Below are 15,820 nucleotides of genomic sequence, written 5' to 3'. Positions count from 1 at the left end.
CTCTGAAACCGCAATTACCATCTGGCTTTACATCTTTTATTCCTGAAATGAACGGGTATGCCCAGGTGGGAATGAGGTGCCTATAACATTCTATGATTGGGACGCCCTTAGGGTCACGCAGTAATGGAAAACCAAGGTCAGTTGGAGTCTCATGATTTTTAGATGAGCTTTTCGGTGGTTTAGGTATCTTAAACCGGGCATGTGACTGAGACTAGGAACGCGACAACGATTGGTGAGGGCTTCGGGTGTTGGTTGCCTTGACATAGAGGGGGCGTAGGAGCTGTGTCTGTGGGGATCAAAAGACATGGAGGGGGGCGTAGGAACTGTGCCTGTGGGGATCAAATGACGGGGAGGGAGCATAGGAGCTGTGCCTGTGGGGATCAAATGACGGGGAGGGGGCGTAGGAGCTGTGTCTGTGGGGATCAGCAGACGGGGACGGGGAGTACGACCTTTGTCTGTGGGTATCAGTTGACGGGGACGGGGAGTACGAGCTCTGTATAGGGGTATCTCTTTTCTTGGCTTGTTGGTTTAGATTTGGACGCCCCCTATGGTCCTCTAGTTTCTCAGGCTCCTCCTTGTTTGATTTCCCAGGAAGAACAAACATTATCTTTGAGAATAGACTTTTTTTTTGCATTCGGTTGTTTAGTCATAAAACTTGGTTTTTCACATCTTCCAGTTCCGCTTCATAGTCTGGTTCTTCGTGTCCAACAGACGCCGGACTGAAATAGAGCTTCCTCCAAAAGGGGTCTATGTCTTTTAATGGAATGCGTATATTGTTAATAGTGTGCCAGTTAAGCTTATAAGCACACGACAAGCCCCATGATGTTTGTAACCGGTGGTCGCACTCCGCCCCCGTATCTAGCAATGTGTCAAGCAGGGTTAGCTCTTTGTCAAGTTTAGCGATAGCAAAAAGTGACACCGTGTTATGTAGCTTTTGAAACAAAGTCAACTGATGGTACTTCTTGATCCTAACACGGGAGTCTTCAAGGGTCGCACTGATTTCTTCCATTTGGGAATTCACGACTTCAAGGGCAAACGCCGCAATAGAGTCTAGCGAATTGTTCGGCCCCGAAAGGTATCTCTTCAAATTTGCGTGCTGGCCCTCTACTCTGTTTGTTGTATTCTCGCCGAAGTTTAGTCGGTCGTCAATCCAGCACGACATGAACTTCTCTTTGTAGGGTACCAACCAGTTGTCGCGAATATAATACCAAGCCTCTACAAACAAATAATAAAAAAACAATTTAGGCAATGTACAACTATAATCTAAAATCATGTGTACATAAAGGACAAAGACTTACCACGTCTGCCGTGTCTAGCTAACGCTGCTTCCATTTGACCGAAGTTGTAGTCGTACATAGATTTTGTTGGCGACTCATACAGTACTTTCCACCAGTAATTAAATGATTTAGACATATCATCCTCGAAAAGACTCTTATGTTTTCTCTGTATGTTCTGCATGATGTGCCACCTACAAAGGTTTTTGGTAGCATTGGGAAAGACTGTTTCACATGCATTCATCAAGGCTTGGCCCCTGTCAGTCAGGATGACACGCGGCTCCCTGTAGTCGACGAGCATGTCTTTAAGGCGTTCAAGGGCCCATATGAAGTTACACTCTTGCTCCCAAAAGATAACTGCGTGCGCAATACAGAAAGACTTTGATGTCGACGTCACACCAAGAAACTGAACGAACGGCCACTTGTACATGTTGGTGTTGTACGTCGTGTCAATCAGCAACAAATCTGGGAACACACGCCACATGGTATGCGACTTCTCGTGACAAAAGAAAACATTCTCCGTCCTATTGGTGAAAGGATTCTCCCATGTGTAAAGGTAAACCCATGGGTCTGAAGAAGTTTTCAAGTACCTACGTCGGGTTTAACAAAAAATTAATAAATATTACAAATATTCTTATTTTCCGTAAATCCTTTTATATATAACACAAACCGAACTACATCTGGATAATGGGTAAGCGAGCAACAAGCTGCGCCGCTATCCCCTTTTGAATTGCAAAGCCTATTCTAAAATGATATTATAAATAATATTCTTATTAAACATCATTATTATAATAAAATGATATTATAAATAATATTCTTATTAAATCTTACATAATATATATATTTTATATATGATAAAACAAAACAATATATATTCTAAATAATATATATTAAAAAGACATTTACAAAATAATAATATTCTGAAAACAAGTACCTGCATGGGGGTTTCACCAATTTTATCTTGGTCATCAATAAGCTTCACGACGTTGTATATATCCCTAGTAATACATTTGTTACCAGGAAACCTTTTCTTTATGGCTGACTTAATTTTAGCAGCCTCAGACCCTGCCTATGCAACGTCGCAACCATATCAATTTCCTCGTCGGTCAGTTGCCTTAGTGCCGGGTGCCCCTCCTCAAACAAAACAGGTTCGTGGTTGTGCGTCTCGTTGACAACCTCTAGCTTCCAACAACCACCTGGCGCGTGGTACCTCCCGACAAGTTTAAATGGACAGCCCCTTTTAATACTCCCTGTATGCCTCACTGTTCCCTTGAGTTTTGGTTCCCTACCTCGATTGCATACAAGTTCAACACTTCTCTCCCTTGAACGTTGTACTGAGATAACACAACCATGCTCACGTCCTGTCTTCTTAACCCAATCCACCAACTCAGCAACAGATTCAAAATACTGATATCAAATAATGTAAATAAAGTAATATTTAGTAACGTGTTGAAAAAGAATAATAATATTTTTTTTTTAAAAAAAGGTCATACATTATTAGTTACATAAGAAATGTCGTCTCCCGTATGTAACGATCACCATCATCATCATCATCAACATCAACATCAACATCGTCATCACCTCCTTCACCGTGAGTCTCTTGAATGCCATCAACGACGTTGCTCGTGACTGGTCTTGCCATGTATGGTTGCTCTCCTAAAGGTAATTGGTACGAATTCTGGGTTCCGTAATACGGACCGTCTACATGTAACTGCTGCGAAGACTGACCATAATACTCCTCGACTCTGGCCTCATAAGTATTCGACGATGTCCTATTATCCTCCGGCCACGAAGGGTGACTACCTCCGTATATGATATACCCCAGATAAAAAATATTTGGCAAGACAGCGTATAATATTTAAAAAATAACTAATGCGCTGTTGTACTATATAAACACACTAAATAACCTGGTCAGGATTTGGTAAGTCGTACTGCTCGATATTTCCATACCCCGGCTCATGGTTCAAGTCGGGAAGTTCATTCAAATCTGGCAACCCCGACTGCTCCGGCTGATCGTTGTATGCGTAGCCCGACTGCTCCGGCTGATCGTTGTATGCGTAGCCCGACTGCTCGTCGTTCGCGTCACCAAACAAAATATCATATAAATCCATTATATTTTAACAAACACAAAACACAGATATTATAAGTTGGATCGGCCAATATTATAGAAATTTAACCATCTAAGATGGATATATGTAGAGAAAGGGAGACGGGTGTGACAAAATCAGATTATTGATTTGATCCATCGCGGATCGAGCGATCAGCCGCGTATCACGTAGGATGCATGACTGATTTGATAGTCTATGGATATCGTGTAATCAATAAGCGGCGGATCGCCCAATCCGCCGCTGATAACATACAAACATAATAAGACAAACGCTGTGGACATAATAGGACAAAAAACCTAATCCGCGGCCGATCGGTCGATCCGCCTCGTAGTGGGTGGGTGTTTTATTTTTTGGGTGGTGTCTCTAACAACACCCTTCTTATATATGCGTCCATTTACCAATTCCGGAGGATGAATTAAGTTCCTCACGGTGTAATATAAATGTGGCTATCCTGACAAATGGTTGCTCGGTACCATTCGATCCTGGAAACACCTCATACATGTTAAAGTCTTATATATAGGATTAAACTTTAACGTGTCAAGTTTGATGTATAGTGGTTACTGATTATTATTAAGTGAAAACCAGTATACGTACCTGTGTGTAAAATGTGATGTATTACCATCAGAAACCAAATTGTGATCTGACTTGTTACCAATAAAACCAAGTTGCAAGTTGTAATCTGACTCGTTACCAACATAAGAAATCCAGATTTTATACATCGTGAATGAAATTGAGGGGAAAAATGTTAAAGCTCTGAACGTTTGAGACTACAGAAACTGTACCAAAAATGCATTCTACATCTAATTTTACTGAGAGAAAATTTGAATAAAAATTTCAACCTACTTGCACTTTGCACTCTGTGACCTCAACATACTATCAACCCATAAAGTAAAACTGAACCTGAAATCAAATTTAAACCATGCTAAGTCGCCGAACCTCCAACCAACTGTTTGGTACAAACATAATAGAAAATCAAACTTAAAATACAGGTTTGACTAATTGTAAGTCAAATTGTGAAAATGCACTTATTCCACCCCACTAAAGTACTTTTGAAGCATTTTATCATAATGTAAAACTCTTATGTATAACTAAAATGCAGCATAATCATTTCAATTTCAATACTAATTATTCATCACACTCAAAAGTCAAACAAAAGCTACTCTGGTGTAAGATTATAACATCAAAAAGAGGGAGAAAACGTTCCAACTCAAAGTTAAGAAGCTCCTGTGTGCAAATTGTGGTTGGGTGAACCAGTGTTCCCTAAATACCCCTGGACAAATGACCTGCAATACTCAAACCATTTACGCAACTCATTACCACTTCCAAAAATACCCTTAAAAAACTATGTCAAGTTTAAAAGCATGGACAAAATGAGAACAAAATAACTGTGGCTTTATCTGCAAATTGACTGAAATGCGCTTGTGACCAATTTGTAGAACCTGCCGTTTTGATGGGTTAAAGCATAGTAAAAAAGAAAATAAATATACGCAAGCCATTTGTTTTGTTTATTTTTATCTACAGCTTTTTAATTATTATCTTAAAAGAGTATCAAATTCAAAAAGATAAAAAATTGTTCAACGAATATTAACACAATGTTTAATTTGTTTATTTACGTTCATAAACTTTCGTTTATGCTTGTTCATTTTGGTTTGTTTGTGTTCATTTAACACCATGTAAAATTTTAAAATAAATCAATATGTTGGGTAAGAACCTATGTACGTTTTATATTTGTTCGTTTGTGTTCATTCAAGTGTGTTCATTTATGTTTGTTTGTTGTTGTTTGCTTATTCATTTATGTTTATTCAATTATGTTCATCTATGTTCGTTTACGATACAATTAGTTTATTTTTTAACAAGCTATATAAACGAACACGAATATGTTCATTTTTTTAAATAAACATGAATGCAACTTGTTCAATTAATTGTTTATTTTTTTTATAATTTTGAGCATCTTTTAAAAAAAGCAAAAGCTATGGATTACTTGTGGCTCGATCATAAACCTTCAAGGCTACATCAACAAACAACGTTTGTAGTAAGTCGAGTATTTGGTTTGGTAAACCTATTGGCTGAAGCAAATTCACAACATTATCATTAAAATCAAATTCTAATTCATACAAACTGAGGGTCAATTATACTATGAAATCATCCTCAACAATTTAAAACGAATTGAAAATTAACATGAACAAAAGAAATGAAAAAACCTTTAGAAATAGCAATAGGCCCAATTACTGCAACAAAAAAACAACAATCAACATCTGTTACAAAGAGCTTAATAAGAGTCTTAAAATAAATTGGAAAGCTACATACCAATATTGTAAACAACACATGATTGGATCGACCGCGTGAGGTGCAAAGTTTGGTGAGTTCAGCTCGTATTTTAACCGACGGTGACAAATCGTTGGTGAGGCGTTATTATGAATCAACCAGCAACGAATAATGATTAACCGGAACTGAAAAATATTAGAAAAGGCATTTTAACAAACACCTGGCAGGCAACAGTTTCGATGGTCCTCACGATTCCGGGTTTCAAATTCAATTAATCAATTGAATTTAAGACTGGCTGTTTTTCTGTTAATTATTTTTTGACGTGCATGCATAATCTATTTGATTTTCTTACTTACATATTATTATCTACTATAAGTCTGGCTGTTTTTCTCTTAATTATTATCTAATATTATAATAAACAAAAATAATTGTGGGGACACACTTAATTGTTTAATTTTTTTTGCCAATGTTAAATTTTAAAAGTCATAACTATTTAATTAAAACAATTAATAAATATTTTAAATATTCCATATAAATGATTTATCTCTAATTTTATAATAATAAATAAAGTAAAAATTAGTCATAAATATCTAATTAAAATAATTAATAAATATTTTAAATATTCCATATTAATTATTTTTTTTAATAATTTTACAATAGTAATAAAGTAAAAAAATTAGAATTAAAAGAACATATGTAAAACTTTTGACACTCATTTAAGTGTGTATAAATTTGCCCCGTATGTCTTTAGTTTATTAGTGACCAATTCAGAAGCCACGATTCGTCTTTACTCTAAGCAATATGAAATGGTTCATCTTATTTCATTATTTTTTACTATTAATTGTATATATAATAAAGTTTTTATATGTATTGACAACTTTTGCTAAAGTGACATAATTTAGCACTAAAAAAGAATAGTAGATTGATTGTGGCGCATACATGTACCCTTTCTTTCAAATCTAATAATTATTTGCCTTTTTTTGCCATATGTTAGATGATAGTGAAATTCATGTTCACAAACTTGCATCAACTAGAGTTTCGGGTCAAACTAATATAGAAAATTTAATCCCTAAAATACACCGGTGACATGGAGAGTTTTGTTCCCTTGATGATATCCATTTATATTCATGAAGCAAAATTCATATCTTCTCAGAATAGTATCTTGGTGGTGATGATATTGTGTTGTTTGTTATAGGCACAACAATCATTTTTTTTTAAATCTTAAAAGTTAAAGCCAAAAAGTATACTTGACTAATATAAATGGTAGGAAAATGGTTGTAATTACGGGTGTTGCAAACATTTTATAGAAAATCATTATAAGGAGTAAGATCATGAGTAGAGTGTTCAAAATGCTAATCTATTTCTTTTAAGTTGGTTGTTTATTATTATTATGATTTGTTTGTGTTATATATTTTATACAGGAATCTCAAAATTGTTTGATAGATATTGAAGAAATGATGGTTTGATTTTCAGTAAGATACTTATTTGTTATGAATAAAATCTTTGAAACAACTTTTTTCTCTGATTTGTGTAATGGGTCACAACAAGTTTCATTTGAAACAAGCCCACTTTTAGTATGACTTGGAATATTTCAGGCAAGTTTAGCTTGTATTCGACCCTTTAAGTAAACGGGTGATGTTTGTTATTTGTGTTATCTTATAACTGGCAAAAAGGACGGGCCATGTCAGTCGGCGCAAAGCATAAGAACCGGTTTGGTCGGTACAAGTTAGGGTTAGAACTGGTTATTTTAAGAAAAATATTACTTTTTGGTTCCGAACATGTTTTCTTTACATTTACACACAAATATAAAACTCACTACAACTGTTTAATTTCTTGTATATTGTTGGAATTGAGTAAAATGTGTTAATAAGATGACATGTTTGAAACTGAAAAAAATTGTGATGAAATGCCTACAACTTTGTTAGTATTACAATTTCTTTGCCGATATTACCAAATATACAGTTGCTCTTGTTTCTAATTATACAATCTCAAGCATGGATTAGGAAAAAAAGACATGAAGTAAGCCAAACAAGTTTATTTTGTTGGTTATGAATGGTAAAAAATTTAATATCATTAAATCCTCAATTTGAATCATTTGGTAAATTTTTTTACTGATAAAAACTCTAGCAACTGTTAATTCAATAGCAACAATATAATTAGAAACAATTTTTTTATATTTCTCAGCTCTTGTGACTTTTCAAAAGTTTTGATGTGTGTTTTTGTACATGATTATTGCAACTTGAAGATCCGGATCATAAAATAAAATAACGAATGAGATTTAATTTTTCAAACCCGTGTAATACACGGGTTTATAACCTAGTTACTACTATATATAAATAAGGACTTTGGTGTGGCAACTTGGCAGCACCGTGTTGGTCGATAAGTTTTGTTTTTTAGTTCGGTTACCATACTAACTGTAATGGAAACCAATCGAACATTAATTCTTTTTTGTATTAGTTTCGGTACCATAACAAACCTGAAAATAACCGACCGAGTTCGCACAGACTCGCGACTTTAGCGCATGACCGGTAACGCTCGGGTTTTACCAATGCGTAAGTTTACCGACTGACCCCCCCCCCCCCCCAAATTGGTCGTTGGTCCACCTCAATTTTTATAGACCAAATTCGTGTCAAGTTACCGCTCCAATGCCCAGGACCACAACGTTTGGGCTGTACCACTGCCCGAGTTTGTCAACCAAATAAACATCGTCTTAGATATTTTGTTTTCTTATATGTTAATGTTTTTATATGTAAACTAACTTATTTTTTTGGGTTTAATGCTTACATTTTACCAATGGTCGTAACGCTCGGGGCCTTGGCGCAACACGCCAAATAGAAAAAACTAGTTATCAACTAATTTTTAATCTTTTATTTCATGATTGCAACAATCTAACGGAAATAAATTAAACAATTTGTTTTAGTAAAATTCAAAAGTGTTGCGCCGAGTAGAAAAAACTAGTTATCACCTAGTTTACATGATTGCAACAATCTAACGGAAATCAGTTGAACCATTTGTTTTAGTAAAATTCAAAAGTTAAATTTTGTGTGTGATTGCAGCAAATATTAAATTAATTAATTGAAACACTTTTTTAGTAGATTTCAAAGTTTTTTTTTTTTTTTTTTTTGTGTGTGTGTTAAGTCACAGTTTCTTAATTTGTTTACAGTTTTTAGTTTTCCAAAAATTTTTTTAACTAGAATTGCATTTTGGTAATTAAAAAAACTAACATACTTCATATCATCAATTTATCCAGAATTTAACCCAAAGAACAAAGTCACACAAAAAGTATATATTTTTAGGTTTTATGTTTGACTTATATGGTGAATATATAATTAAGACAATTTTACCTAATGAACAACGACACTCTTTTATTCTACCAAAATATAACCGTTTAAAAGCTAATAAAAATATTTTAGAAACACTTAACTAAATTTGAATGTAGTACATGGCTACTATCGACATTTATAAATGATATTTGATACACTTTTAATAATTTTTGTTGATCACTTAAAAAAAGTTAATATGTGTTATCAACCATATATTTTTTATTGTGCCTTTTTAATGCTTGGATGTGAATTTTTTTAGAGATGTCATGATATGTGCCGAAGCCACTGTAGTTAATATTAATTATGTTCTTTCCTTTCAATTATGTTCACTTCCAAGTTTATTATTTCCTTTCAGTTGAGTTAAGTTAGTAGTTGGAGTAGTGTTCCTATAATTAAGGAGTGGTGATCCATGATCTCCATGTTGAGTAGTGGTTGTTTTTTCGTTTACATGTAATTGCTTTGAGTTATTAATGGATATGCTTAAAATTGTCCCATATTATATGCTTAAAATTGTCCCATATTCTCTTCCTAAATTTCCTATCTATTTCCCTTCTTAATTTCTACTGTGAATCACATTGGTCGGACCACATTATGTCAATATTATTGTAATTGTTGCCAAAATATTTTTATTATACATTTGAATATTTTCAAATGTGCCAAAATAATAGTTGCAAATATCATGTATATAAAATTTGATGTAAACCTAAGTAGCACGATCAGCCCTATCACACAAAGGCATACACTATGCTGATAATAGCACATTCATCTCTGCATAAATCAAGGCCCTCTTGTAGAAATGAACAGCTTCTCTAGTCAAAGCAAATGTAAAATGTGATAGTTGTGGGGGATCACAAGGTCAAATACTGACATAGTATGACCATCGAAGAATGAGATTTTGTAAGCCGACAAATAACACCTATGGCAACAATTACAACCCTGCTTGGAGAAACCATCGGAACTTCAGCCGGAGAGACAGAGTTAACAATAAAGCCTCGTTAGGCTTTGATAGAAGACCTTCCAATCAAAACTAGCACTCTCAATTTAAACCTCCATATAAGAGCCAAGGTACAATTACAAATCAACAATCAAGTAATGGGTCTATAGTGGAGACTCTGCTGACGCAACTCATAGCAAGTACTGACGCTTCAAACAAATTGACCGAGGACCGTTTCATGAAGAACGTAGTGGAGCTAAGGAACCAAAAGGCTTCATTGCAAAACATTGAAAACCAAGTAGGCCAGTTAGCCCAACTACTATCTGAGAGACCACCCGGAGGACTTTTGAGTAACACCATTACCAATCCCAACGCTCAAGCCAATGCCATAATAATCCTTAGAAGTGGCAAAACATTAAACGAATGTTGATTTTCTTTGTACAACTTAATTTTGTTTTAAATATTTTGATAAAAAAACTTTTTGATACTTTCCTTGTTTTAGTACTTATTACTTGATTTTGAATGAATTTTATATTATGGTTGATTTGTTTCATTTTTAGTTTTGGTATTATGTTTTGGTTGCGGTATTACGGTTTTGGTTGTGGTATTACGATTTTGGCGTTATAAATAATTGATTGTCGGTACCCTACCGTTACCGATACATAGTTTAGTGGAGATTTAAAAAAAAGAACTAAGGGGTACCAAAGCAAGTCTCGTACCCAAAGTACACGTACTCATACCATATAATTCGGGTACGGGTATGTGTACCAAGATTTACCGATTTTAGGTATAAGTACTTTCAAGTATAACAGCCGTACGGGTACGGTCCCAATGTTATCACTGGACTGTTTACTCTTACACTGCGTTCTCGGGTTTAAAATACAAGGAAAAGAAATGATAAGATTAGATAGAGGAAGAAAGGAAAAGAAATTATATACTTAAAAGACATTCTCAAGTTAAAATAAAAGAAAATAAAAGAAAGTGTTTATTACATTCTTGAGTTAGATTGAAAGGAAAAGATAGAAAAAAAATTTATAACTTTATAATTATGTCCTCATGGCAACATAAAAAAAAGAAATAAAATAGGGTAAATTGGTAATATGGTAATGAGATATAAACTTTCCTTCACAATCCGGCGATATTTGGCAGGAAAGTTTTGAAGGAAAAAAGGCTTAACTTTTCCTTCCATTCTCTTTCTTTTCTTTTAATGAAAAAACTCAAGATTGAAAAAAGAAAATTTTTCTTATCTTTTCTTTTCCAATCCTTTAAAACAAAAACTAAAGAATGCTGTTAATGACTCATTTTCAAATAACAAATTCAAAGAATATAATAGAAAATAAACACAACAGCAAACTATGTTGTAATCTCTAGTACGTAAACAGCAAAGACCAAAAGTTAGGTAACGTAATCACAAGTTCAACTTATTGATTAATAATACGTGGATCTTTAGTTTCTTGAAGATATATTCATCTTTTTTTTTGGGAAAATCCCAATAATCACGCAGTACGTTATAATTCATCAATAAATCAAATCAATTGCTATTCAAATATCTCCGTAACATCCGTTGCCACTTTAATTCTCCCGTTACAATTCTTCTTCCTTAAGTACATGCAAATGTTCTCATAAATCATTTTCATATAGTGTGACCCCGAAACCACAGGTACGTTTCTCTTTTATGTGTTTGGGCAATTTTCTCTTTTACCGTTTCTGTTATTATTATTATTATTATGTTAATAGTGTTGAAATGAACTACTTTCTACACGGCTACACCACCTCAAACTGTGGTTTATATATCTAATTTTATATTGTGGTGGTTTTATGCATGCATTGTGTTCTTGTTTACATATCTTGTTTTTAAGTTTGACACGATGGAATCATTACTGAAGATGTTTAATTGGTTGGACTTAAAATTTTAAACAAGAATCATAAAATTTTAAGAAAAATATTTCATATGGGAAATTAATATATATGCTTAAAACACTGAAAATTTTATACAAGTTAGATATAGTATTCATAAGATGAGGCAACCTACATTTAGCTATGGGATTTCTGTCCTTTAATATTTATATATTGTTATTAGTTTGATAGAGATTTAGTTTGTGTGGTAAATTGATTTGATTGAATATATAGCTTTAAGCATTACAAATTTAATATGAGGCAGAGATTGTGTTTTATAATTTATACCATACAGAAATTAATACCAACATTTGGTCTCAACATGCTAGAAAATGAAATATAATTTATATGGGAAATAAATATGCCTAAAACACTAAAATTTTATACAATTTTAATATGTGTTAACAATGTGTGCATGGTCATTACTGTCCTACATATGTTTTAGGTATATTGTGTTTTCATGGGCATTTATGTGAGTTTATACTCAGTTTTGCTGCTATCAAGGCTAATTGTGTGTTGTTATTTCATGCTTCTGTTTGATCGTACGCATCGGTAGTTGTGTGTTTATAATGTTGGATTACAAATGGTCATTTAGTTTATCTAATGTTAGTTTTCTTTATCGTTTTTCAGGTGTAATTATAGCATTATCGAAAGCTTTGAAACTGTTCATGGTACAAGGGTGTTGTAAGTCTTTGATTTTATATAATTTTGTTGTTTTTAATTTTCTTTTGTGTAATGTTTACATGAAGAAGTCACTAAAATTGTTTATTTAGTAGCAAGTTTTTGAAAAAGGAAATAAAAGAATTACAAATGTTTAATACTTTTGAAAAGTAAAAAAAAAAAAAAGATGTATCATTAAACCGGATCACAAGTACTGAACCAGATCACTGGACTTCGTGCTGCTTAATGTTTCTATGAAATGCACAACAATCAATTATGTTATATTAGACGGAATAAACGTTATAATTTATGTGGTATTCATATACAAGATAAAGCTTTGATCAGTCTTTACACCTTTGTTTGGTAATACTGATACAAAAAGGTTTCTTTTATGTCATGCAAAAAATCAATACATGACTTGTTTTTTTGTAACTAAGACCTAATTAATATGTACTAGCTTGTTGTTCACCTGTACAACTGTAATAGCTTATCCATAGGCATTGAACTTGGTAATAGTGATATAAACATGAATATGTGAAGCTGTGAGCTATTGGTATGAATGTATGATTGTTATGAAAAAAAAATACTTGGTATAAGTTCTATGAATATGCTATATGAGTGTATGTGTAACACCCCGACCAAAGGCGGCGGAACATGCCGGGGTGCAACGTGATTGAACAAATACACAAGACACTATTAAAGTGACAATATTTAATCAACTCATTAATTTCATTCAATCACCAAAGTAACACATATTGTTCATACAAATAACATCAAAACATAATAAATAGATATTGTTCATTCTTCTAATAACCTAGCGGTATCAAAATAGAATGACGTCTTCAAACTCCAACTCAAGTAATAATCAAACCTGTAACATGCATAAAATAACATTTGTCAACACGTATGTTGGTGAGCAATTTCATAGTTTTGAGTATATATAATATGAGTGAAATCCACAAACGTATATGAGACTATAAATAAAAGCATCAATCATGGTATATAAAACATATGTAAATGAGGATCCTTTCTAATCGGTAAGAATACCGACATACTTGGATAATGAGGCCCTATTCTACTAGCACAAGGCTAAGTAGTTAGGGGAGCGTATGATCATACTTAATGAGGCTCAACAACAACATAAAAATAAACACTCGCGCACGTAAAGCTTATGAGACATATAACACACAATAGAGCAAGTATTCTAGCATCATATACCCTAAAGTTTGTGGTTTGAGAAATGAGTATAATATAAATCATTTTTATTTGAATAAGTATGCATGTTACCCCCAAAATATAAAAGTGAAAACGGGGGATGAAATGTACTCACGTTAACTAAGTAACTTGAAAGATTGATTCGTGAATAATCGGAGATCGGGTTTAACGAGCAAGACCTAGATTAAACGGGTCTTAAGTTAGTAGGTAGTCTTGGAAGGGTTTAAAATAAAATATGACAAGTAAAATAAATAAATGAAGTTTATGGTTTAAAAATGTAAATACTTGGGAAATTAAAGACATGTTCTGAAAAGTAAGTTTACTCGAAACCGGGTCTTGGTATTTCATTCATAATTATTACTCAACCTATGTTAGGTAACTTATGTGGGTTATAATGCACTAATGCAAGACCCTTTGGGTATATGAACACCAAAACAAGGTTTTAATCGAGTGTTCGGATTTGTTAACTTGGGTCTAGATAATTAACTAAACTCAAAGTTAACTTTCCAAAATGTTTTGAGATAACTCAATAAAATCGAAAGACTTAACAAAGTATATAGTTCTATTATGAAGAACCTTAACGTCCGTTAAGTGTGTATTTGGTATCACCGGTCCAAGCTTGTTATAAGATCAAGTTGGATACCGACACACCAAGTAAGTTGATAAAATACTTAAAATTAGTTTAAAATACATTCTTGAAGAAAAGATGAGTTTCGATGGCCAAAAACACACTTGTGTGTCTTAGGCAAGTGAACTCGGTTTAGTTCGGTTTTGGTTCGGTCCTTGACTCATAATGATACCGAGGATGGTTGCCACATACCCAAATACCACAGAACTATCAAAATGGTTTTAGAAGTTACAAGGTTCAAATCTTTCATAAACATGTTTATTTAACTATTTTAAACAAAACTAGTAAACAAAACTATTTAAAACAAAAGCTAGTGAACAAGAGTTCGGTCTTGGTTCGGTCTTGATTCGGGTCTAATCTCGGGACGAAACCGAGACTAGTGACTTCATACCCAACACCATGGAACTCTTTAAACATGAATTAAAATTAAACTACTTACAATATAAACAAAAGCATTAAAGGGAAATAGTATAAACAAGACTAGTAAACAAGAGTTTGGTCTTGGTTCGGTCTTGATTCGGGTCTAATCCCGGGATAAAACCGAGACTAGTGACTTCATAACCAATACCATGAAACTCTTTAAACATGAATTAAAAGCTAAACTACTTACAATATGAACAAGACTAGGAAAGCATTAAAGGAAAATAGTATAAACAAGAACTACAAAGAGTTCTCCATGTAGCCTTGCCTTGTAGCATATCACCTCCCGAAGAAGATGAAAGCCGAAGGAAATAATGGGTGCATATTATATATATGTTGTGCCACAAGATATGAATTAATAAGTAACAAACAAGAATTAAAGAAGGTTATTGCTTGATTATTAAAAACCTTAGAGGTTAGAGATATGAACTTTATTTGGGAGAGAAAGAAGATGAATGAGCAAAGAATAATGAAGATGATGGGGTTGTTTATATAGGGAAGGAGTCAAACTTGTTTTCCTTGTTTTATATCAATACTTGCATGTGTTTTTTTTTTTTTAAAAAAATGGTTTAAATAATACAATCTAGTAACAAATCCAAAAGGTAAGAGATGATTATGAAACATAAAAATCCAACATTTTATATTAGTGAAAGATTTGGGTTACAAATCGGGTCGGGTTTTGATATAAATACAAATACAAAAAAAAATCGAAAATGACGAATGTTACAGTCTTCCCTACTTTAGGAAATTTCGTCCCGAAATTAAGAAGAATCCGTAATAAATAAGTGCAGGTACTTTTCCTTCATCTCGTCTTCTCGTTCCCAAGTAAATTTAGCGTCACGCCGTGATTCCCAACGGACGTTAACTAAACGGATGCGGCTACGTTTGGTTCGTTTCTCATTGCGGTCCACGATTTCAACGGGTTTTTCGATCATTTGCAAGGTTTCATCGATACGTACTTCGTCGAGAGGTATATGGAGGTTACCTTCGGCTAAGCACTTTTTGAGGTTTGAGACATGAAAGGTGGGATGAACACCGGCAAGTTCTTGCGGTAAATCGAGTTTATAAGCCACTTTTCCAATCCTTTCGAGGATTTT

The 15,820-nt window shown here is 33.6% G+C and overlaps 1 non-coding gene across 1 annotated transcript; it reads left to right on the top strand.

Moving 5' to 3' along the window:
• Positions 1 to 3,778: 3,778 nt before the first annotated feature.
• LOC143619021 (small nucleolar RNA snoR80) lies at positions 3,779 to 3,885 on the top strand. Its single transcript, XR_013151132.1, has one exon. It is a non-coding gene; the product is annotated as a small nucleolar RNA snoR80 (small nucleolar RNA).
• The last annotated feature ends 11,935 nt before the right edge of the window (positions 3,886 to 15,820 follow it).

Source organism: Bidens hawaiensis, unplaced genomic scaffold, assembly GCF_021521415.1.
Source record: "Bidens hawaiensis isolate Kalapana, Puna unplaced genomic scaffold, B.hawaiensis_p1.1 tig00002343_1, whole genome shotgun sequence".
Classification (NCBI taxonomy): domain Eukaryota; kingdom Viridiplantae; phylum Streptophyta; class Magnoliopsida; order Asterales; family Asteraceae; genus Bidens; species Bidens hawaiensis.
Note: the sequence above shows the minus strand (reverse complement) of the source record. Positions and strands in the feature narration are given on the sequence as shown.